At 40.2% G+C, this 24,566-nt stretch overlaps 1 pseudogene; it reads right to left on the reverse strand.

Moving 5' to 3' along the window:
* Positions 1-809: 809 nt before the first annotated feature.
* On the reverse strand, positions 810-1,891 carry LOC136948658 (putative nuclease HARBI1; annotated as a pseudogene).
* Between the last annotated feature and the right edge of the window lie 22,675 nt (positions 1,892-24,566).

Here is a 24,566-nt window from a genome sequence, read left to right on the forward strand (position 1 = left end):
CCACCCGTTTTGCGTGCCTCTGCCTTCTTTCTATTTGCTGAATTGAACTCAGTGTTAATTTAAGCAAGATATCAGGCGACAGGACATTGTGTGTTTCCGCCCCTACAGGATAAAATAGGCAATGAGGATATTCACTTTGTATGTCAAATATGATACCAAAGTGATGGAAGCTACAATCATGAACCTATAGGCCAAAAGGCTAAATATGCCTTACCTGTTTGTATTACGTTTTTATATTTCATTTTCAGTTGTTGCCAAGTGCGCTTCACGCCTGTGGGATTGCACCTATATGAACATTGTATTTGATTAAATTACAATTCCAACACTTTTTCACCTGTAATATTAACGGACATTAAATGTTCGATTTATGGACTAAATTCAAACTTACGCATTGACTCGATCAGCAATTCTTTCCCACGCCAATTGTCTGTCTTTCGCAGCTACAGCCGTATTACTTTTTTTCCGAAATATGTGCTCGGACTCGCCATACGCACGGATTAAAATTTCCAATTCTGTGTGTAGAACTTGGATTTAATGTCATCCTAATGTATTCCCAGTTACCAGTTAAGGACTTGTACAAACTCCATTTTTTTTAAACAAATGGAGAAAACTGACCAAGAGATGGTGTATTTGGGGCAGAAGATAAAGAAGACGGATCTAGAAATTGAATTGGTAGAACACCAGCTGCAGGTGGGTGCATGGTCACAGATGAGTGAGTGTTAATTGTCAGAACAATATATTAATATTAATTGTTGCATTTCTATTTGTAGGCAATAAAGAAGACAAAATGAAATGGTAATGATTTGTGTTTATTTTAGTGTCAGGGTTGGTGGAAGTGTGTGCGGCACAGTATATCTCTGACTTCTCTCCCATTTTGGACATCTGCAGGTTGGAGGGGATGGTCGTCCTCAGGGTCGTTTTGTACGGCAGGGTGTTGCTCTCCTCTAATAGTGACAATATTATGAAGAACAAAACATGCCACAATAATATCACATGCCCTCTCTGGTTTACCCTCAGTCTACGTAGGCACTGGAACCGGGCTTTGAGAATGGTCATCTCCACCCGGGCTCTAGTCCTGCAGTGGGCCACATTGTACCACGGCTGAGGGCCCGGCTCAGGGTCATGGTAAGGGGTCATCAGAGTGGGCTGGCATGGGTACCCTCTGTCACCAAGCAGGTGGCCATGAAACTCTCCTGTAAGTAGAGGATACATTGTGGGTACATTGTGAGTGTGGTAGAAGAGGGAGACAAGGGAATGTTATTTGTTCAAAGCTTAACTTACCATTTGCAACTCTGTTGCTCAGGGTAAACTCGCGATATATCCTTGAGTCATGTACCGAGCCAGGCCATTTGGCCTCCACATTTGAGATCAAATGTGCTGCATCACATATAATCTTGTCAGTGCAGAGAAGAGATATTAGCTGCAATATTTTAAAGTTGTGCTGTAGTCTTTATTATTGTAAGACAGTAAATCTACCTGCACATTAATGCTGTGGAATGACTTCCTATTCACATAGTCTCCTTCATTAATGGATGGAGCTATGATGGGGATGTGGGTGCCATCAATGCAGCCAATCACATTGGGAAATCCTGCAAAATGGAAAGGATTTACTAATTTTTACCCAGGATTTACCCATTGTCATTCACATGATTTCAAATTTCTTCATTGACTTAAACTGAATGTGTTCACCTGAAATCATGTGAAATTCCTCTTTGATGGTCCTTAGAGGTTTGTGTCCAGGAAAGACTACGTAGGTCTGCAGTAGGCCTTTCAGTGCCAGGGCCACTTTTCTTATGGCTCGGCAGACTGTTGCTTTTCCGAGATGTTCTGCATCGCCAATGTTGTATAGGAAACTCCCGTTGGCAAAGAAACGGAGAGCAACGCATATCATTTGGTCTGTTCTGAGAGCACGTCCACGGTGTGTTACAACATTCTCCATCCAATGTGATTGGATTGGATGGAGAATGTTGGTGAGATAAATTATTGAATGTGATGAAAAACGGTAACGTTCGCGTAGGTATTCATCGGAGAATGAAAGTACATCCAATCGCGGTCTTAAAATCCTCTCCTGGCGTAAGGCTATGCGAATTATATTTTGCTCGTAATAGATCGGCCGACCCAGGAAAGGACACCCCATGTCTGCAAACTGTTTCAAGATCCGAAAGTGGGTGGGGATTGCTAGGAAAATGCAGAGTTTTTCATAGAAAACCTTCTAGCGGGCAGGTTAGTTTCACAGCGTTAGTTACCATGGCAACTTACCAAAAGGTTTCGTTACCTCTCTTTCTGGAACGTGGAACTCGGAGTATGCCTCTTTTCAGGGTTAAACAACTCAAAGTTTTCACTAAACCCGCTACTTGGAATACCCCCCTGGTCTTTTGTCAGATGTGTATATATTGACCAGTTTAGAGGTAAATACTCTTGCCAGAGCCTGGAATCAAACCCTTGTTTTGAGTGACTTTGCATGGGACATTTGACAACCTCAGACAGTCTGCCACTGGGCCAAATGAAAAGGCTCTTGTCTTCATTTGCAATGCACCTAGACCATAAGGGGCAATGCTGGGGCCACTTGTAATGTTAGAAAGTCCAGTTACATTAAACATTATTGCTGTCATATACCATGTTCCTTTGATTAAACACTGCAGCGTTTATTACACAATGATCATTTGTGGTGCAGCGTTTATTCGAGGTTGGCGTTTATTCAAGGGCAACGTTTAATTAGTAAGAGAGATTAAGTGAATTGTAGCTGCAGTGCGGCCATAGACAAACACAGAATAGACAAGGAGGTCAAACAAAAGCCCAGTGTAAAATGTATGCCGCGTGTGTCTACTTTGTGTACAAATCTGACGCAGCATGCCGAAACATTCTTACACTTTAGCTTTTAAACAGAAAGCTGTGCAGAAAGCACTCACCACCAGCAACAGATCTGTAGCACGCAAACTTGGTGTTGATGAAATGCACATTCAGGAATGGTTAAGTCAGCTACCTCGCTATATTGTACACAATATGTTTAACTATATCTATAGGCCTGAATGCAATTGTCGCAATTGCGTTACAATAATGTATAATTTTTTTTCAAGTAATGTCTTAATTTTGAATTATATAATTGTATTCAGTATTATTACGGGACTTTATTTTGAAGGCCTTTTGGGACGCTCATGAGTGAGAGAGTCGACAACCTAACAGCAAGCGAAGCACAGACAATTTAACGTTCTGATAAAAGTTTCAAGTTCAAGTTTATTATCGTATACTCATAAACATCATTTATAAGTAATGAAATTCTTTGTGCTCAATGTCCGTTCAACTTTTCAGTGTGGTGCCCACTGCTTTTGTATATTTCATAGGACTGGCGAAAAAGAGAAACACAAAGGTACAACATCCTCCCACTACCATTATCTCAAATTCACTCTCCTGAGTTTCCTCTATGTATATCCGTAACTGCTATAGTATGGGCCTACATGAAAGTTTCAAAGAAAAAGTGTAATAATGCAGAATACAGGAAATGGGAAAAGTGTGCTGGTGTGGAAAGTCCCCACAAACTGCAGAATGGCCAGAAAATATTAGATTTTACATTAGATTGTATCAAGGCCCAATTGCAAAAGAGGTCCAAAGGATATTTACAATTGTAGTAGGCCATTAATATGTTCAGGGGTGTAATTTGTTGGATAAGAAGCCCCCACCCCCAACTCCAGAGTTGATGTTATCTTTACACATAGATACACATTAGCTCTACCGTGGTCCAGTTGCCCGCATGACTCTTGTCAGTTGTGTTCAACTGAGATTCTAGAGAGAGGTCAATTCAGGATGAGTTCCAATATCCATGGTTTTCAAACCAGTCCCGGGGAACTTTGAAAACAGTATTGCCGCGTGTGGTATGTTTTTTGTCAAGTGTATCCTCACTTTCATTAAGTTATTGTTGTAGTCAAAGCTTTTAAAGGATGGATCTCTGCATGGTGTGCCTGACCAGAGCACAGAACACACTTGGTGGCATTTTGACCCTGTTAGGCCAACATGTCTGAAAGTTGGTACGCATGCCTTATTGCTCATGGGGAACAAAAAAGTCTCAAGAACCCATAATGTCAACAGCATGGATTTTTCTCTACAGTGACAATTTGTGAAAACTTTCAAAAAATGACTTAAAATCAGCCATTGCTCCAATTGTCTTGAAATGTATTAATGTCTTCTGTATCCTGTCAATTCTGAAAAACGTTGCAATGTTGTGGAGGAACCCGCCATTGCTGCCTGCAGCTATATTTAGGGTTCCTCCGGTAGGAGGAAACCTATTGTTATTGGTGGTATTATTAGGGTTCCTCCGGTAGGAGGAAACCTATTGTTATTGGTGGTATTATTAGTGTGTTTGCTGCAAGCAAAAACACTTATTGTTATTCTGCATACTTATATATATATATTTCTTTTTTTTCTTTTTTTTACACTTTTTTCCGTCGCCTACTCCCTTCATACCGTTTAAGCTAGAAACACCGTTCAAACTTAATTTGATAAAGTCTGAACTGCTCTAGTGTGCTATTACTTTTCTCATTGATAACTTTTAAAGTTTTTAAGGTATTAAAGTTTAAAGTGTTAAAAAAAATGAATGGGTTTCAATGGTTCAGAATGTTCAAGTCAAATTCAATTGTGACGTCATACACTGACAGAACTGTTTCTCACCGTGTCAATTTTTGACACTTTAACACTTTCCTGCCTGAATATGCAGACTTTTTCAAATAATATACCTGAACTGTTTATACCATTTTGAAGACAAGATTTAGGGCTTTCTAATGATGTAAATATTTATATGATCATGTTAGGCAAATCATCCTTTATCAAGACGATTTCACGGAGCCATTCTGACAAGTCTTCTCCTTCTGCATTACTTTTTTAGAAAACCTCATTTTTAACCACTTTCACTACAAGATAGAGGATAAGTTAGAGCGTATGAAATGTGCGTATTTTGTCGTGAATTCAGAACAGCAGACAGATTTAAGATAGACTATTTTGTTTAAAAGTTATGACCACTGAAGTGATGAGTGGGATAACGCAATTCCAATCTAGCGCGATGGCTCTCCATAACTAAAAACGGTTCAACTTTTTTCCACAATCGACCAAATTGGCCAAACAAGGTATGTACATTGAGCTTAAAGTGTACATAATATAGCTAGATCATTTTTCTTTAAGCAAGTTTCACAAAAATCTGCAAAAATCGAGGCTCAACACTGTCATAGCCGACCGTCACAAACAGCCACACCGGGGTCACGAAAGGTTTACTGCAGCTGGCATTACTACGAACAAAAGCTTCGTAACTGAAAAGTTTTTACTTTTAGTTGACGATATTGAACACAGACGTCTTGTCTTTACTCTAAATATATTCTCCGTTTTCAATTTGAAGCAGTAAATCTAACACAGTAGGAATTCTCCCACGACATCCGCTCGCTCCGCTTTGACAAATATGTTTTCTCAGTCCACCATACATTAGACAAGCTAATTTTCGAGCACTTTCAATACAAGATACAGGCAATGTTAGAGTTGATATATATACATAATTGTCTGGGCAATGTAGAACAGCAGACATATTTGAAATATGGTCTTATGTTTTAAAGTTATGGCCATTCTAGTGATGAGTGCTTACAACGCTAGCTACGACTGTCATCATACAGTACTGTAGCTGCCATAGAACGGCGAAACTAGCTACGTCTATCGTTCGTTACCTACAAACAAATGCGTCGTAACAGTATTTACTTTTTATTGGCGATATTGACAACAGAGATTAAGGAACTTGTCTTTAATCAAAAGATCGTCTCCGTTTTCAATTTGAAGCAGTATCTACATGGGCGGCACTAGGGAGGGGCTAGCAGGCGCTTCGGCACCCCCAAGAAAGACAAAAGCACCCCGATAGCACCCCCAAAAATATTGCTAATTTATTAATAGTATTCAGGCCCGGAGTGGCCATCGGGAGAATCGGGAGAATTCATGGTGTGCCGCTCTGCCCGCTCATAAATTGGCCCAGCAGATCGCCTGCTTTCTCTTAGTTTTTTTCACACACCGAATAAAACGATATGTGTTAACCCTTGTGCTGCCTTCGGGTCACATGACCCAAAGGTTCATAACGAACCATCGTTGTGTTTACCCAATTTTACCCAATACAAAAACAAATAAAAATAATTTTCTTTTAACTTTCGCAATGTGGGGGGTCTGAGACAGCCCAACGGTTAAAAGAAAATGCTTCACTTTGTTTTTGTATGCGGTAAAGTTGTTGCAATACGACGGTGGGTCACAATCACTGATGGGTCAGAATGACCCGAAGATAACACAAGGGTTAAGTTACTGTGACTGATAAGTAAGCTAATAGGCTACACTAGGTTTTAATCTAAATAAGCGCATGATCAGACCGTGGATTAAAAAGTGCCGTTTTCAGTTGTCGCCCATGCTCTCTTTCTCAAACACAAGTGCGTGTACCAAGTTTGTTGCCACGGAGACAAGCCTAAACAATAATTTATTGTTGTGGAGTTAGCAAGATTAAGCTGATGCAAAAAGAACTAGAGAGTATACAATTTCTGGGGAAATTGTAGGGTGTGCTTGCTTGCTTGCGTCCGTTGCACAGGGGTCTGTATATTTTATATAAAAATGCATCGGGCCTACTTATTATTTATAAAGATTACATAGATTTAAAAGCATCTTTTTTTTGCTGCTCATTTACAACTGAAAATACGAGTGAAGTGTAGAATGAAATATGATGTCTTCTCATTTCCCCTGCAAGAGGCAGCTGACAGGCTGAATCAAAACGAATACATTTGGCAGACCGGTGTAAAAATGGACCTAATCTCTATGACTTAAACGTCCTTTTAAGTTTTTCCCTTCTCATGATATTTTCAGGCATTTAGCCTACTCATATTGCATTCATTCATTAATAAAGAACCCCCTTTGAAGATTATTCTACGACGTTACCGGCAGAAGATAGAATCGCGATTCAAACAGTACCATCTGCTAACTGACAATATGCCCCCCAAAACGTAAATAAGCTTGACATTTATTTAGTGGAAAATCGCTCATTCATAAAAACTCACTGGTAGCGATCATTGTCAGTAACAACGCAAAATGCGATATAGCCCTGTGTGGAGAAGCTGCCCCGGTAAATTGTACTACTACGGTACAGTACTAGACTACTGCTGTGTTCGTCTTGGTAGCGATTGCGTTGGTTGAATTGGATTTAACGTTCCGTTGTACGGTTTAGGCTGAAATTAATTATTTTCATGAACAGATTGACAACGTTGCTTGTGGCGTTTCTGCAGCTGCCTTGCAGTAAAGCTATAGTTAGCCTAGCTATCCCCCAGGTTAACAGATGCGAAACGAATGTTCTGCCAAAGGTAGTCACGCGTGTTTTCGTGACGTAGTGACGTTAGTAACGTCAGTGACTGTGGCTAGCAAATTACCCACCGTTAGCTTCACTTTTCGCCACAAAAACTTAACTTAAGCCCAAACCATTCAACGGAACGTAAATTCCAATAGACGCAACTCAATCGCTACCAAGACGAAATGTTTGACACCTACGTTGTCTATGTAGGCCAAATATTTACTGAGTTTTAGGGGGGCAAAAAGAATAAAAATAATAATAATAAAAATAATAATATATATGTGAGAGAACAAAGGTTGTGCCCTTGCTGAAGGCAAAGCACACCCAATAAAATGGATGGGGGAAAGATGCCAGGAGGAACTGAAAAAGCCAGGTAAAAAAAGAAAGATCTGTCACTTCATAAATCTAGGTTCCTGCAAGGGTGGGAAAAATATGTTTTGTCAAAAGCCCTGAATCTTTCAGGTACAAATTTGGGTTGTAATTTCCAGAAAATATTACAATATGAGTCCAACGAAATATTAATATTAGCCTACAGAAAGCTCAAAAAACTATTTTGCACAGAAATGAATGCAAAAAATTGCGCTCGCGCACTCACATTCATGTGAAGTTCTGATTTCACCTCGCATCAAAACCTTGACTAGGTTCTAGGTTCGGGTTAAGCCCCGATTGTTCAACGTATGGCTCGGCCCCTGATGGGGGATGGGCTGGCTTTGGCCATTACACTGCCGGGCTGAAAATGGGTCCCATTCCGGCCCAGATAGTATTTATATATAATATATAGAATTGCGCAGCTCCCCCTGTCAATGATCTAGCACCCCCTTAGCAGCTGCATTAAAAATTATCTGGCGTCGCCCCTGACAATAGTAGATGAAGTGAGAGAGAACAAGCAGTTTCACAAGCCACCATAACTTGCCTTGGTAAAAAAGGATGACATGATGACTGTTCAAAACTGAAAAGATTCTTGACCAAACATATATTTTATAAGTTGCACAATCATCTTTATATTTGCTGAGACCAACTTTCCAGAGTATAATGATCCTTTATCCTTTTTATAAATATCCTTTATCTAAAGATAGATTTCAAAGACCCCAAAGAACTAGACAGACCTGCCACATTGTGACTGTGGGACCTTCCGTTGGGGAGCAGTTGTAAAATGACCTTCAATGTACACCTACAAATCATAGATACGTAAATACAACAACAAAGCTGAATAAGACCTTGCCTCATACCTCATAGTAGGACATGATTGAGCAGAGCCTGGGTCTCTGTCTCCTCTGCTGAGCGGAGCTGAGTACATTTCTCCCTTCAGTGGAGTTTAATATCTCTCACATTCACCCCCCGGAGCCCATACAAGTCTTGGTAAGACAATTCCTCGTCTCTCGGTTGGAGAAAATAAACTTCTTCGTCTCAGTTGGAAAAATACACTGCCTCGTCTCTGTTTGAGAAATGCACTTCCTCATCCCAGTTGGAAGAATACACTTCCTCATCTCGTCGGACAAATGAGCACCCTTTCCCCCATCGTCTCTGTTGGAGAAATACACTTCTTCATCCCAGTTGGAAGAATACACTTCCTCATCTCGTCGGACAAATGAGCACCCTTCCCCCCATCGTCTCTGTTGGAGGAAATGAGCGCCCTTCCCCCTCCCTGCAACTAAGTTGGACAAATGAGCGCCCTTCACCCTCCCTGCAACTAGGTTGGACGAAATTAGCTTCCTTCCCCCTCCCTGCAACTAGGTTGGACGAAATGAGCGCCCTTCCCACCCCTGCAACTAGGTTGGAAGAAATGAGGAAAGAGGAATTTTGTCTGCGTTGTCTATTACGCCACTCTCTTGCTGTATCCGCGTTGTCTGCTTGGACACTGAGCGCTTGAATGTTTCAGAGTAGGTGGCATGCTGAGCGCTTGGACACTGAGGGCTTGGACGTTTCAGAGGAAGTTGTCTGGGGAAGTGCTGCTACTACTACTTACATACAATCAGTGGGTTAGGGTCAGGACAGCAGCCGTTGTCTAGAGTCACGGAGCTATGGCTGGGGATTTCACTGCGCTGAAAGTTCTACAGCAGATGTAGCTTTAAATGCTAATGAAGAGTGGAGGGGCGGCACCATGCGCTAATGTTTACAATGGATGTATCGCAATGGCTGTAGCCCCGTTGCTGTAAGATGCCTCGAATTTGCCCATTCTCATCGTTCGTTTGCAAGCCATGATGTCTCTCGAGGATAAAAACACTTGCACGGTCTGGGCGGGCAAAGCAGAGAGAGGGGAGGTAACCTTCCTCCTTGTGACGTTGTGACGAAGAGGATATTTTCAAACAGCAATTGAGCTTTCATTTTCTGAAAGGCGGAGAAGAACACCCAGGGCTTGGTTTACACCGATCGAAAATTCTAGCCACTGGGGGACCAAAGGCAGGCTAGGGGAACTCATATTAATGTTAAATAACCTCCTAAAGTGAAGTTTTCATGTCATGTCACCTTTTAGATCGAACACTTTCAATAAAGTGACAGTACTACAAGTTTAGCAAAAAATTCTGTTATTTTACAGACTCTTCCTAATTTATTACGAGCAAACACCATTAATTAAGTCAGGGTACTAAAAGTATAGCAGAGAAACACTGTTATTTTACAATGTTTCCTTCGTTAATTAAGATTAAACACTTTAATTAAAATGTCAGCCCTAACAGTTTTGCAGACAAACACTGTTATTTTACAGATTTTCCCTCATTTATTACAATGAAACACCTTCAATTAAGTGACAATACTATAAATGTAGCAGAGAAACTATTTAATTTTACAGATTGTTCCTACATTTTTAGGATCAAACACACAATAAAGTGGTGACACATGCTCAAGATTGTAAAATTATGGTTTTATTTTACATTTACATTTATTCATTTAGCAGACGCTTTTATCCAAAGCGACTTCCAAGAGAGAGCTTTACAAAGTGCAAAGGTCACTGATCATAACAACAAGATAGCCAAAAAACATCGCGAGTAGCCAAAACATGAAGCACACATTGTGAACAACCAAAGTAAGTGCCAAAGGGAAGAACCATAAGAGCATGTAGTTAAACAAGTTACAATTAAACAACATGAACCGCTATAAGTGCAAGTGTACCTGTGGAAAAAAGCAAGCAACAGTAATAAAAACAATATATCACAGCGAGAACAAAAATTTAAAACAGTTACCACTAACCACAAGAGCAACAAGTCTCTAAGCAAGAGTCATTGTGATCCTTGAGGAAACTAACATCGGGTCAAGCGAACCATTCCTAAGTACCGTTGTACTCCCGGAACAAATGCGTCTTGAGCCTTTTCTTGAAGGTGGAGAGACAGTCAGTATCTCTGATGGAGGTGGGGAGTTGATTCCACCACTGGGGGGAATCAACTCAGTTGACCGTATATACTTTGTGATATATGTACGTCTACGAGTAGTGTAATGAACGGGAATGCTGAAGAAACACATGCTAGCTATGAATATGTTGTAGGTGGATTAGAATACAAATAGGGTGATACTTATCAGAAGAGGTGATCCACCACGTCGGCCATCCTCGGCGGACTCCCGCAGGTAGACTCCCTGTCTTTGTTCGACCGAGTCTTCGTGCACCGAGGCTGCCAGACGAGGCTGCCTCTGCAGTGCTACTCGCCTAAATATGCTAAAGGCGCAGCTGACAATGGCCCTAATTATGTAAACAAAGCCAGGGTCTCACTCGGCGGCAAGTACCCTGAAACTCGATCTCTAGCTAGCTACCTATTGACCAATTTAGCTGCTATACCCTTACCCTCTGTCCGAGAGGCAAATATTTAGCAAAACACAAATGAATGAAACAAACTCTGGTTACTTACAGTCAGATGGCAGTCACGAAGTACACTCAGTAAGACACTATTAGCTCTGAATCTGATTACAGAAGTCAGGGCTGATTTAACCAAATTCTACAATGGCTCTAATTATGTAAACAAAGCCAGGGTCTCACTCGGCGGCAAGTACCCTGAAACTCGATCTCTAGCTAGCTACTAAAGAATATATAATACATTACAACACATATTCTAGAACTGTAATCACCAGCTGCATATCAGGCACGGCACTAACTATGATCCCAGTTATTTATATGTGTGGCATTTTAATCACTGAATGCATCATGGGCACTGTGCACGAGTGAATATAACAACAGGATTTATGAAGGAGGCATGTCTTAAAGTTATGTATTGTGCTCATTAAAGTTATGCATTGTGCTTATTAAAGTTATGAAACTTAGAAGTGTGCTCAGGCTTAAACATTGGGTCTCACACTGAGTGTGGGAAGCAGGCTGTTCTTTGTGTCTCTATCTTTTCATTTTCAGAAACAACCTTGAATCTGGGTGGAGATGGCACCCGAGCAGGTGGGACGCGGAGGCAAGAACAACTCCCTGATGCACGAGAGAACAAGCTCAACCCTCTTTTCATCTTTCTGTTTTAATTGCACTGTATATTATATGCTGGGGCAGGGAAAGATAGCCAGTTGGACTTCGTGAACCAGCCCAAACTCTGTTGCGGGTAGGGAAACGTAGACAGCCCCAGAGCTCTGTACTTGTTGATTTCCAACTGCTGCATTAAAGCTGATATTATCGGACCTCTGCGACTCCAGACCACTCTTTCTAGAACACAGATTTGTGTCATAGAATACCATCATTACTTATTGGAATAGACACAAAGATTTAGAATCCTTCAACTGGTGACCCCGACGCTGAAAAGAGGGAGTCCAGAGGGTTCCGGCCCGACCGACGGATAGGGGAGAGACCCATACACCGGTGCGAGGAGACAGACGTAATCGTCAGAGGCCTCAACATAAAAAAAAGGTAAGCAGACACCTGTTAATTCAAAGTACGGCTATTCGGAACTGAGAAACAAATTTAGACGATTACTATGTTTCATCGTACCTAGTCAAACCAACAGTGGTGGGAAATCAACCGTTTTTGTGTTTTGTCCTTGTCCAAGGGGAGGTTAGAGTCCTCTCCAGGGGTTAGAGTCCCTAAACTCGTTGTCTTGTCCAAGGGGAGGTTAGAGTCCTCTCCAGGGGTTAGAGTCCCTAAACTCGTTGTCCTTGTCCAAGGGGAGGTTAGAGTCCTCTCCAGGGGTTAGAGTCCCTAAACTCGTTGTCTTTGTCCAAGGGGAGGTTAGAGTCCTCTCCAGGGGTTAGAGTCCCTAAACTCGTTGTCTTTGTCCAAGGGGAGGTTAGAGTCCTCTCCAAGGGTTAGAATCCCTGAACACTGTCTATTTGTGTGGAGTCAGATTGAGTTTAATAAAAATAGAGAGGAGTGTGGTGTGTTTTTTCCTTTGACCAAGAAGTTAAAGAAATCCCGAGGAGAGTTGGAGAAAGGTGGGGGCTAAAAGAGTCAGTTACGTTGAGATCTTACAAAGGTTATCCCAGAGGGTATACCCCTGGTTTATAAATAGGTTCTAATACAATTGGAAGAGTTATACTAGAGCAAAATTAAGTGAATAGACGGTAAACGCTAAACAGCTGTGTTGGTCAAAGAATGGTTTGAGGAAATGTATGTGAAAAATTATGAGGAAGCAATTGGAAAGTTACATAAAGGATTGGTTTAGAGAGGATCATGGAAGGTTATGAAATAAAACAAGAACGTTTTGTGGATGTGAAGAGATGATTGGTTTAAACACTGATGTTTTGAAGAGGAAACTATGAATATACTTTGAATGTATATGGGATAACATTTTAAGTCAAAATAGTAAAATCTAGGGTTTTTAAGAGTTTTGATAAAGGTATTAGATATAATTTGGTTAAAAATGAGAAAGAGAAAATAACTAAATGTACTTTTATTTGGAGTTTAATTGTAATTTGGTTTTAAGTTTTATTTGAGAGTTTTATCAGAGCCTGGCATACTGTTTGGGATAAACAGTTAGGCTGTGATAATGTTGTATTATGAAGAGGGTTATTATAACATTCAGTTCTGAAATAATTTGGGAAGACTCATCAAGTCTGATAAATTGTGGTTATGATGGTTTGAGCTAATTGGCTCGTTTTGAACTGCAGCAAAACGAGTTATGAAGTTCTACCTATCTGACCTTTATAGAAAATATAGTTGGGAAAAATGTTTGGTTAATAGCTACATTAAGAACATTATTTGGTTTATATTTCATTTAAGAAGCATACGGATTCAGGTTTGGCATAATGAAAATTGCTTTTATCATATCTTTGATAAAAAGAGGTGTGATTTGGTAAAATAGAGAATCTAAAACAATATTGGTCTTAAACTTAACTGTTTTAAAAGACAGAAAAGGTTTTTTGGAGTGAAAGAAATTAGACTAACAGTTGATTTTCTAAAGAAGGGAACAAAGAAACAGATTGTAATTTCTAGGCATGACTAATAGGAGTTGACTATCAAATGATGATGTATGGTCTTATTAGATGCTGTTACATGTGTTTGCTCAACAATAAGAAAACTGAAGGGTCAATACTGCCTGGTAATTATAGATACAGTATGTTTACTATGTGAATTGAAGTCTTTCCCAGTCCTATACCAGATGCATAACACCATTTGAATTGATTTATTGGAGATCATATGTAATACCACAACTTAAACCTTTCACATAGCATGATGAAGAGGCGAATCAAATGGTTAACCAATTTTATAAAAAATGCTAACTAGAAAAGAGATGTCTTCTGCTAAATTCTGTTCCAGGTGAAGCAGTAAACCAAAGAGTGGAGGAGTCAAACGAGGAGATTGGGTATTGATTAAAGTTATCAATGAAAGGAGGGATCTTATGAAAACTTTAAAATATCCTGTCTAATTTCTGGTTTTTCTATTTGTTTCGAATTTATTTTATTTTATTACAATTCTAAAAGCTTGGCTAAAGTTGTATGTATGTGGTGAAGGGGGCCTGTGAGTATGTCCAGGTCTGCCATGGATACATGGATGTCGAATGTCCACTCTGGAGTGACGGTGGGTTTTCCCCTATAACATCATTAGGGTTTTCCCACTGTATCCAGTGTGTCCACACCACTTGGCCATAACGCTGCATAGTCTCATCATGTTGATTTGTATGCCAACATTGTGTAATCAGTAATGGGATATTTTTAAATTTGTGTTTGTTGTCACACCCTAAAAGGGTGTGAAAGGAGGGATTTATTTGAACTTTAAAAATATCCACTTTAAATCCTTAAATGGGTTCTTGATTTCAATATCTGTGTTTAATCATTGGTGTTCGAATGTTCGCATCTCATTTGACTCAGTTACTGCTTGATCATGGGAGATAAGGTGATGCTGGGACTGTAACTCTTTCCTGCTTCAGGACGAGTCAGGCCGGCGGGTCTGACTACCTAACCCCTGTTCTAAGGCCCCATTCCCCTGGAGACCCTGCCCCACCTGCCCCAATACATCATCCGATGTTCGGAGAAGCCTGTTGTACATTTATGGACAGGACCATTCAAAGTCATCGAGAGAACCTTGCACGCCCTAAGGCTGCTGGGGAAAGGAAGTACCACTGGAGCATGTGTTGTGCTGCTCCAGAATCCAGTTGTACGTTGCAGGAGTTGGTGGAGAAGGGCCAGTGAACCTTTTGCTATTGCTACGAATGTGAGAGTCCGGAAAAGAGGGTTACGACTAGGCCAAGAGTGATACTGCTTGACCACACTAGAATTGTACTGGACTAAGAAGGTTTCCGCTATTTTACTTAAGAGTGTGCTAAATCAATATCAACATGACAGTTGCTGTATCCCATGTATCAGGTCCCTGTGTAATAGGATCATTGTCTCGGCTGTGGAGAACCCAAAGACGGGGTTCCAAATGCCGTTGCTGGGGCTGGCTGAACAGGACGAGGAGACGGTAGTTGGTCCGGGCTATGTTGATTGATCTCTGGTGTTTTCAGAGATCAAAAGAGGGATTAAAGAATGTATAATACATTACAACACATATTCTAGAACTGTAATCACCAGCTGCATATCAGGCACGACACTAACTATGATCCCAGTTATTTATGTGTGGCATTTTAATCACTGAATGCATCACGGGCACTGTGCACGAGTGAATATAACAACAGGATTTATGAAGGAGGCATGTCTTAAAGAATATATTGTGCTTATTAAAGTTATGCATTGTGCTTATTAAAGTTATGAACTTAGAAGTGTGCCCAGGCTTAAACATTGGGTCTCACACTGAGTGTGGGAAGCAGGCTGTTCTTTGTGTCTCTATCTTTTCAGTTTCAGAAACAACCTTGGATCTGGGTGGAGATGGCACCCGAGCAGGTGGGACGCGGAGGCAAGAACAACTCCCTGATGCACGAGAGAACAAGCTCAACCCTCTTTTCATCTTTCTGTTTTAATTGCACTGTATATTATATGCTGGGGCAGGGAAAGATAGCCAGTTGGACTTCGTGAACCAGCCCAAACTCTGTTGCGGGTAGGAAAACGTAGACAACCCCAGAGCTCTGTACTTGTTGATTTCCAACTGCTGCATTAAAGCTGATATTATCGGACCTCTGCGACTCCAGACCACTCTTTCTAGAACACAGATTTGTGTCATAGAATACCATCATTACTTATTGGAATAGACACATAGAAAAATGAATCCTTCAGTACCCTGAAACTTGATCTCTAGCTAGCTACCTATTGACCAATTTAGCTGCTATACCCTTACCCTCTGTCCGAGAGGCGAATATTTAGCAAAACACAAATGAATGAAACAAACTCTGGTTACTTACAGTCAGATGGCAGTCACGAAGTACACTCAGTAAGACACTATTAGCTCTGAATCTGATGACAGAAGTCAGGGCTGATTTAACCAAATTCTACAATGGCCCTAATTATGTAAACAAAGCCAGGGTCTCACTCGGCGGCAAGTACCCTGAAACTCGATCTCTAGCTAGCTACCTTTTGACCAATTTAGCTGCTATACCCTTACCCTCTGTCCGAGAGGCAAATATTTAGCAAAACACAAATGAATGAAACAAACTCTGGTTACTACAAACTCTGGTTACTTACAGTCAGATGGCAGTCACGAAGTACACTCAGTAAGACACTATTTTGGAACACAAAAATAAAAACTCTCTAAAAGTACTGTATAAAACAGATTACAATTATTTCAAACCTTGACTTGCAGTCTTGGTGTTTAGATTTTATGTTTAAACAATACAAAACAGATACACCTACAAGTTTAAAATTAAGTTAAGTAAAAAAGAATAGCACAAAAGGTAAATGAATTTGTACCAGAAGTCGACAGTGCAACATAGCAGATAAAGAGCAATCCTCCTCCAAATTGTTAGCAGTCAGCTGGATCCATCCCTGCATGGTACATCAGGGGGGAAAGAGAAAAAAAGGACATACAGTGTTAATCACTGAAAAGTTCTTAAATAGTCTGATAAAGTTTTTGCCATTCCTAGCATAAACAAATTGTATTTACACCCTGTCCTAACTGGATGCGAGCGTACGACTGTCGTGTAGCATCGGACGCTCTCTGTCCACACTGAATCAGTCAAATTCACTTCTGTTACGTCATGTAAACAAACTACGTTACTATGACTTCATGTGCTACAGAGCTTTCAAAGCGAGAAAACACAGAAAACCAGGCAATCAAAGTGCTTTTAGTCACGTCCCTTTGCTCGCGTCACATCCAGTTAGGACTGTTTTTCGGTGTTTTCTCATGTTGAAATGTAGCACATGAAGTCATAGTAACGTAGTTAGTTTACATTATGTAACAGAAGTGAATTTGACGATTCAGTGTGGACAGAGAGAGTCTGATGCGACACGACAGTCGGACGTAAAGAATATATTGTGCTTATTAAAGTTATGCATTGGGCTTATTAAAGTTATGAACTTAGAAGTGTGCTGTGTGTCGTTTAACAGGTAGCTTGTGTTTTTGCTGAAGTACTTGCCACATGGTCCGATAGCCGAATAGTAGCCCTGGCCCACGCAGCTCTGTAAGGATGGAACGTCTCACGTCACCCAGTTGTGAATAGTTTTTCCTTCTGTACAAACCCTGCTTCTCTCAAACATGACTTCAAAATGCATATACTCATCCTGATGTTGGGATTGGTTGACAACATATCAACTATCACATCGTATGTATGCCCTGCATCAGAATAATTCTTAAAAGTTGCGAAAGTATCTTCGGGAGTACTCATGTTTTCAAAATAGGCGCTTTTCCATGTTTTTCATCTCTCCTTCCTGTTAAAAGACAGACAGTCCGTCTGTCCGATCAGGAGGGTCCGTCCTCTGCTAGATAAGCCCTACCTTTTCCGGCAGAAGTTAATGCCGTTGTGCTTTATGATTTGCTGAAGTGTTTTCATATTTGCACTTCAGGGCCACCGTACCTATTAGCTGTCAATCAAGGCACAACGATGTCCCCCAGTGTCAAAATTAACCTACATTTGAGCAAGCAGAAATCCAATCAGCGAGCAGAATTTCACGGTGCAACCTAAATTAACCTATGAGATTGTGACTGGCGCTTGCTCGCAGCTACCTGTACAACTCTCGGTTGTTGAGTGTGTGCGCGAGTACTTATATTTTCCGAGTGGAAAGTTAATATCTGCATGTGTGAAATAATATAATTTGGTCGTGGGCATGTTTTATGCGCTCACGACTTTTGACCAAAATCTGACGCCATACTTGTACACAACCACAAGCTGTGACACATTTTTCTACCTAGTTTACATTTACATTTAGTCATTTAACAGACGCTCTTATCCAGAGCGACTTACAGTAAGTACAGGGACATTCCCCCCGAGGCAAGTTGGGTGAAGTGCCTTGCCCAAGGACACAACGTCATTTCGCATGGCGGGGAATCGAACCGGCAACATTCAGATTACTAGCCGGATTCCCTAACCGCTCAGCCACCTGACTCCCTTAGCTAGCTTGAAAGACACCACTGAAACGAGTTGGCATTGAACAAAAATAGCTTTGCATACTGTACAGTATAGTTTAATATACTCACTACTCTGCGGCAGGAAACTTTCCATTCCCAAAACGTGTTGAGAGGAGGAAAAAAAAAAACACACACAAAACAAAATTAACTATTGAATTACTGACAGAGACATGATATTACTCGTCAGCGGATATTATTTATTTAAAAAACAACATGCCAACAAGACACTTGTGCTAAGGTACTTAAGGGAATAATGTAGCTAGCTAGCTAACCTGACTATGTGTGTTACAGTGCCTACCTACATTAACGTTACCCATGTAGCGTTAGCTACACAGCAGTTATTAGTGCGGCAGGGGCCAGTGCAGTTTTACCTGTGTGACTGACTGACCGTGCTAACCTGTGTGTAGTCTAGAATCTAGCTAACATAAATGATAACAATGCTACTGTAGCTAAAGCTAGCTTTGTAACTTTTTAAACATATAACGTTAGCTCTAGACAAATTACAAGTATTTGACGGTGCCTTCTTTTTGCAAGAATATATCGCAATTAGCATCTCACTTTAACACTCTAGTAAATATTAGCTTAGATGATGAAACATCACAAAAATAGAGGGTGCTACCCAGTACAATAGCTATCCAGGCTAACGTGCCATTTACCTTATGCTGGTTGTCCATTATTCATCGTTGGTAAAACTGGGCAGTTGGCTTTGTAAAGGACATGAAGATAAGAACAAAGTTGTTAGGTTGTTAGTACAGTACTGTCGAGTATACTACTGTACAGTAGTGTAGCTCTACATAAATAGCAGGGAAAATGTTTTATGACCTGATATCATCAAAATAAAATCCACTTACTAAACAGAACTTGCCCGAATCAGTGTCCATATTTAGCTTTTGTTCTCCGTTGTCATCCCAAGACTCAAATTTGTATTTAGCAGGAAAATGTGAAATAATCTAATATTAGGCAGGTAGCCTAACACCCATTAGCAGTAGAACAACCAAGTAGCAGTGCGGAGTGCGAACTGTGTATGCTCCGTAACAACAGCAATGGACCTATTTTCAAATTTGAGCGGCAAAAGGCGTGCAGTTGTCATTGGGCAGTTTCATGGATGACAGTCAGATAAACCAATCATGTTCAAAGCAACGCAGTGAGACAGCCAATAGAAATTATTTTAGTAAGAATAAAAATGTCATAATGTATGGTTATGTTGTATTCATACAAAACTTACAAACTCACAGTAGTCATACCACATATATATTTCAATGTCAATTCTTAGTCAATTGTTTTGCCCCACTGAGAGGGGTGTCCCTGGTCATTCCATTAGGTCTACCAGTCTATTAATCCATCAGCATCAGTCTGTTTTTACCTCAAAAACTCCAACACACACTGAGTGCAGTGTTTCCTCTACATTTAGCCTACTCAGCTGTGGTAGATCATTATTGGGTGTGCTTTGCCTTCGGCAAGGGCACAACCTTTGTTCTCTCACATATATATTATTGGGTGTGCTCAAGCCTTCGGCGAGAGCACAACCTTTGTTCTCTCACATATATATTATTATTATTATTATTTTTTATTTTTTTTGCCCCCCTAAAACTCAGTAAATACTTGGCCTACATAGACAACGTAGGTGTCAAACGTTTCGTCTTGGTAGCGATTGAGTTGCTTCTATTGGAATTTACGTTCCGTTGCATGGTTTAAGCTTAAATTAAGTTTTTGTGGCGAAAAGTGAAGCTAACGGTGGCTAATTTGCTAGCCACAGTCACTGACGTTACTAACGTCACTGCGTCACTAACGTCACGAAAACACGCGTGACTACCTTTGCCAGAACATTCGTTTAGCATCTGTTAACTTGGGGGATAGCTAGGCTAACTATAGCTTTACTGCAAGGCAGCTGCAGAAACGCCACAAGAAAAGAGGCCAGGGTGATAACTATTTACTCATTTTACTTTGTGATATGACACACAATTGTGATGTGTAATGTACAATATAAGCTGATATTATTAAGGAAGTACATCTACTTTAGGAAACAGTAGTCTACTATTTCACTGAAGTATTAGCATCATGACATTAGCCTGTGTTTCCCGGGCAACACATACTACAGTGGTCTATGATGTAGCGTTATCTGTTTTCAATCGTTAAAATAAACATTCCTCACATATACATTTTCGTTGTAGGATTTATTCTGACATTAGAAAACGATTTGTTGGTGAAATTACCATTACATGTGGTTTCAAACCAGTGTAGCTCACTGCAACGCTGTAGCTTACGCGAGACACACTACAAAAACATCTAGCTACAGTACACAGCTGTTTAGGAAGTCAAACGGCGACAGAAAATGTTCGGCACTCCCCTTACTTAAATCAAAAGTCTATCTAACTACTAACCTGAACTTCATTGCCACAGCCTAAACGTTGTCAATCTGTTCATGAAAATAATTAATTTCAGCCTAAACCGTACAACGGAACGTTAAATCCAATTCAACCAACGCAATCGCTACCAAGACGAACACAGCAGTAGTCTAGTACTGTACCGTAGTAGTACAATTTACCGGGGCAGCTTCTCCACACAGGGCTATATCGCATTTTGCGTTGTTACTGACCATGATCGCTACCAGTGAGCTTTTTATGAATGAGCAATTTTCCACTAAATAAATGTCAAGCTTATTTACGTTTTGGGGGGCATATTTTCAGTTAGCAGATGGTACCGTTTGAATTGCGATTCCATCTTCTACTGCCGGGTAACGTCGTAGAATAATCTTCAAAGGGGTTGTTTATTCATGAATGAATGCAATATGAGTAGGCTAAATGCCTGAAAATATCATGAGAAGAGAAAAACTTAAAATGACGTTTAAATCATAGAGATTAGGTCAATTTTTACACCGGTCTGCAATAATGTCACGAAAACACGCGTGACTACCTTTGGCAGAACATTCGTTTCGCATCTGTTAACTTGGGGGATAGCTAGGCTAACTATAGCTTTACTGCAAGGCAGCTGCAGAAACGCCACAAACAAAGAGGCCAGGGTGATAAATATTTACTCATTTTACTTTGTGATATGACACACAATTGTGATGTGTAATGTACAATATAAGCTGATATTATTAAGGAAGTACATCTACTTTCGGAAACAGTAGTCTACTATTTCACTGACATATTAGCATCATGACATTAGCCTGTGTTGCCCGGGCAACACATACTACAGTGGTCTATGATGTATCTGTTTTCAATCCTTAAAATAAACATTCCTCACATATAAATTTTCGTTGTAGGATTTATTCTGACATTAGTAAACGATTTGTTGGTGAAATTACCATTACCTGTGGTTTCAAACCAGTGTAGCTCACTGCAACGCTGTAGCCTACTGTACCCGAGACACTAGTGTGAGTAGCTAACAACAACTCCTCAGCTGTTTAAGTCAAACGGCAACAGAACATGTTCGGCACTCCCCTTACTCAAAAGTCTTTCAGTAGGGAAACTATCTGACTACTAACCTGAACTTCATTGCCACAGTCTAAACTTTGTCAATCTGTTCATGAAAATAATTAATTTCAGCCTAAACCGTACAACAGAACGTTTAATCGAATTCAACCAACGCAATCGCTATCAAGACGAACACAGCAGTAGTCTAGTACTGTACTGTAGTAGTAGAATTTACCGGGGCAGCTTCTCCACACAGGGCTATATCGCATTTTGAGTTGTTACTGACAATGATCGCTACCAGTGAGCTTTTTATGAATGAGCTATTTTCCACTAAATAAATGTCAAGCTTATTTACGTTTTGGGGGGCATATTGTCAGTTAGCAGATGGTACTGTTTGAATCGCGATTCTATCTTCTGCCGGTAACGTCGTAGAATAATCTTCAAAGGGGGTTCTTTATTAATGAATGAATGCAATATGAGTAGGCTAAATGCCTGAAAATATCATGAGAAGGGAAAAACTTAAAAGGACGTTTAAGTCATAGAGATTAGGTCCATTTTTACACCGGTCTGCCAAATGTATTCGTTTTGATTCAGCCTGTCAGCTGCCTCTTGCAGGGGAAATGAGAAGACATCATATTTCATTCTACACTTCACTCGTATTTTCAGTTGTAAATGAGCAGCAAAAAAAAGATGCTTTTAAATCTATGTAATCTTTATAAATAATAAGTAGGCCCGATGCATTTTTATATAAAATATACAGACCCCTGTGCAACCGACGCAAGCAAGCACACCCTACAATTTCCCCAGAAATTGTATACTCTCTAGTTAATATTATTTTTCCCTCGGTTGGCCTCAACACAGGCACATACATGTATAGAAACCAGGGTTTAGAAGTGATTTTTCAAACAAAATCAAGTGCCTAAATATATAATAAAGGTAACTACTACACAAAGCAAATACTGCATCCATATGCCACTCCATGTAGGCCTATATGAAAAGCAAATGGCTGGATTTATATTATAGTGATATTGCAGTTACATTCATGTGGCCCAAAGAATGAATGTCTTGCATTTGGACAAATACTTGACCTTTCCTTTAAAACCACTCTTATGCCAAAATGACAACTGTGCACAAATACCTTTGAGGACATGTTAAGCCTCTACCCACAGCAGTTACAACATTTGACTTCAGACTAACATTAAACTACATGGAGTGAGTCAGTCCATTGCAAAGCCATTTCGCCCTTGTCTCGTCTTTATTGTTCTACATTGCTCTGGGCCAGCCAGATCCAAGGTGTTGACTGCAATGGTTAGGTCAGGACAAAAGTATTGGGACACCTGACCATCACACATATATGAGTTTCTTGTACATCTCATTCCAAAACTACTCTACAATAGCTGCCTCTCTTCTGTGAAGTCTTTCCACAAGATTTTGGAGTGGGTCTGTTGGATTTAGTGCCCATTTAGCATTAGGGAATTTGGACATTGCTCTTGTGTGACTAGACCAGGCTTGCCGATGGCATTAGAAAGGGTCCCAAATATGTTTAATGGTGTTTAGTTCAGGAGTCAGTGCAATTAAGTTTTTCCCCATTAAACTCATTAAAACGTTTTTGTATGGACCTTGCATAGGAGTATAATAAAGAGGTCCTTGGTACTTTAACAGCAATTGGGTAAAATAAGAGACTTCTTCAATAATCAAGGCACAACAGGAAAAAGGCCTTCCCCAAAATGTTGCCACAAAGTTTGAAGTACAGAATTGTGTACAATAAAATTTTATGCTTTTCACGAATAGACTTATCAGTAGAATTAACACTAATGCACAATACTACGAAAAATAGCCTCCGTTAATGTGGCTTGATTTTAATCGAATGAACAAAGTGAGGTCTGTACAAAGATCTTTGAGTTTGGTGTGGCTTGATTAGCCTGCACAGATCCCTGACCTAAACATCATCATACACATTTGGGACAAATTGTACTGCCATCTGCAATCCAGGTCCAGTGAGTTCAGAGACCCTAATGATCTTGCGGCTAAATGGGCACAAATTCCCACAGACACACTCCAAAATGTTGTGGAAAAGTGGTTTGTGTGGAGTTTGAGTGTGTAGGGATGTGTGGTTTTCTTATCTCTGTTAACCATTTTCTCAATAAACCACTTTGGATCAATGTTGTTGTGTTTAAAGAGCTTTTAAAAAAAGAAAAAAAGTATCATTAATATTTGTTCCTTGCACAATTTCCAGAATTTGGAAAACATATGGTTTTTGATAGCATTGTCATTTAAAATGTTCTTACCAGGTAAAAGCAAATTACAATTTGATTAGATTATTTGAAGTATTTTCAATCCACATTGGAATGCATAATGTTAACCCATTTTTATGGTGCAAAGATAATTGTTGTTTCAGCATCAATTGAAAATTCACTGATAGTCAAACCGGCCAATAGGAATTGAATCTGCCACGGCGCTGCGTGCTTTATTTTTACCCACTCTGGCAGTGTGTCAGAGCAATTGACGGATCCTTGAGAGAACACATTTTTAAAGAGAAGACAGTTTTCACATTATTTGGTTGGCCTACTTCCCGAAGTGGAGAAGGTAAAACATATATCAAACTACAGTCCATATAAGACGTGTTATAAGAAATGTTTGATGGTGACTTAATTTGTAGAGCTAGCGTTATCTCGCTTCACTAGCTAGCTAGGCATCAGCACATTTTGCCCGTGTGCACACCACGTGTGAAGGATTCATATATCTATGTGTCTATTCCAATATGTAATGATAGTATTCAATGACACAAATCTGTGTTCTAGAAAGAGTGGTCTGGAGTCGCAGAGGTCCCATAATATCAGCTTTAATGCAGCAGTTGGAAATCAACAAGTACAGAGCTCTGGGGTTGTCTAAGTTTCCCTACCCGCAACAGAGTTTTGGGCTGGTTCACGAAGTCCAACTGGCTATCTGTCCCTCCCCAGCA

Source organism: Osmerus mordax, chromosome 9 (genome assembly GCF_038355195.1).
Source record: "Osmerus mordax isolate fOsmMor3 chromosome 9, fOsmMor3.pri, whole genome shotgun sequence".
NCBI lineage: Eukaryota > Metazoa > Chordata > Actinopteri > Osmeriformes > Osmeridae > Osmerus > Osmerus mordax.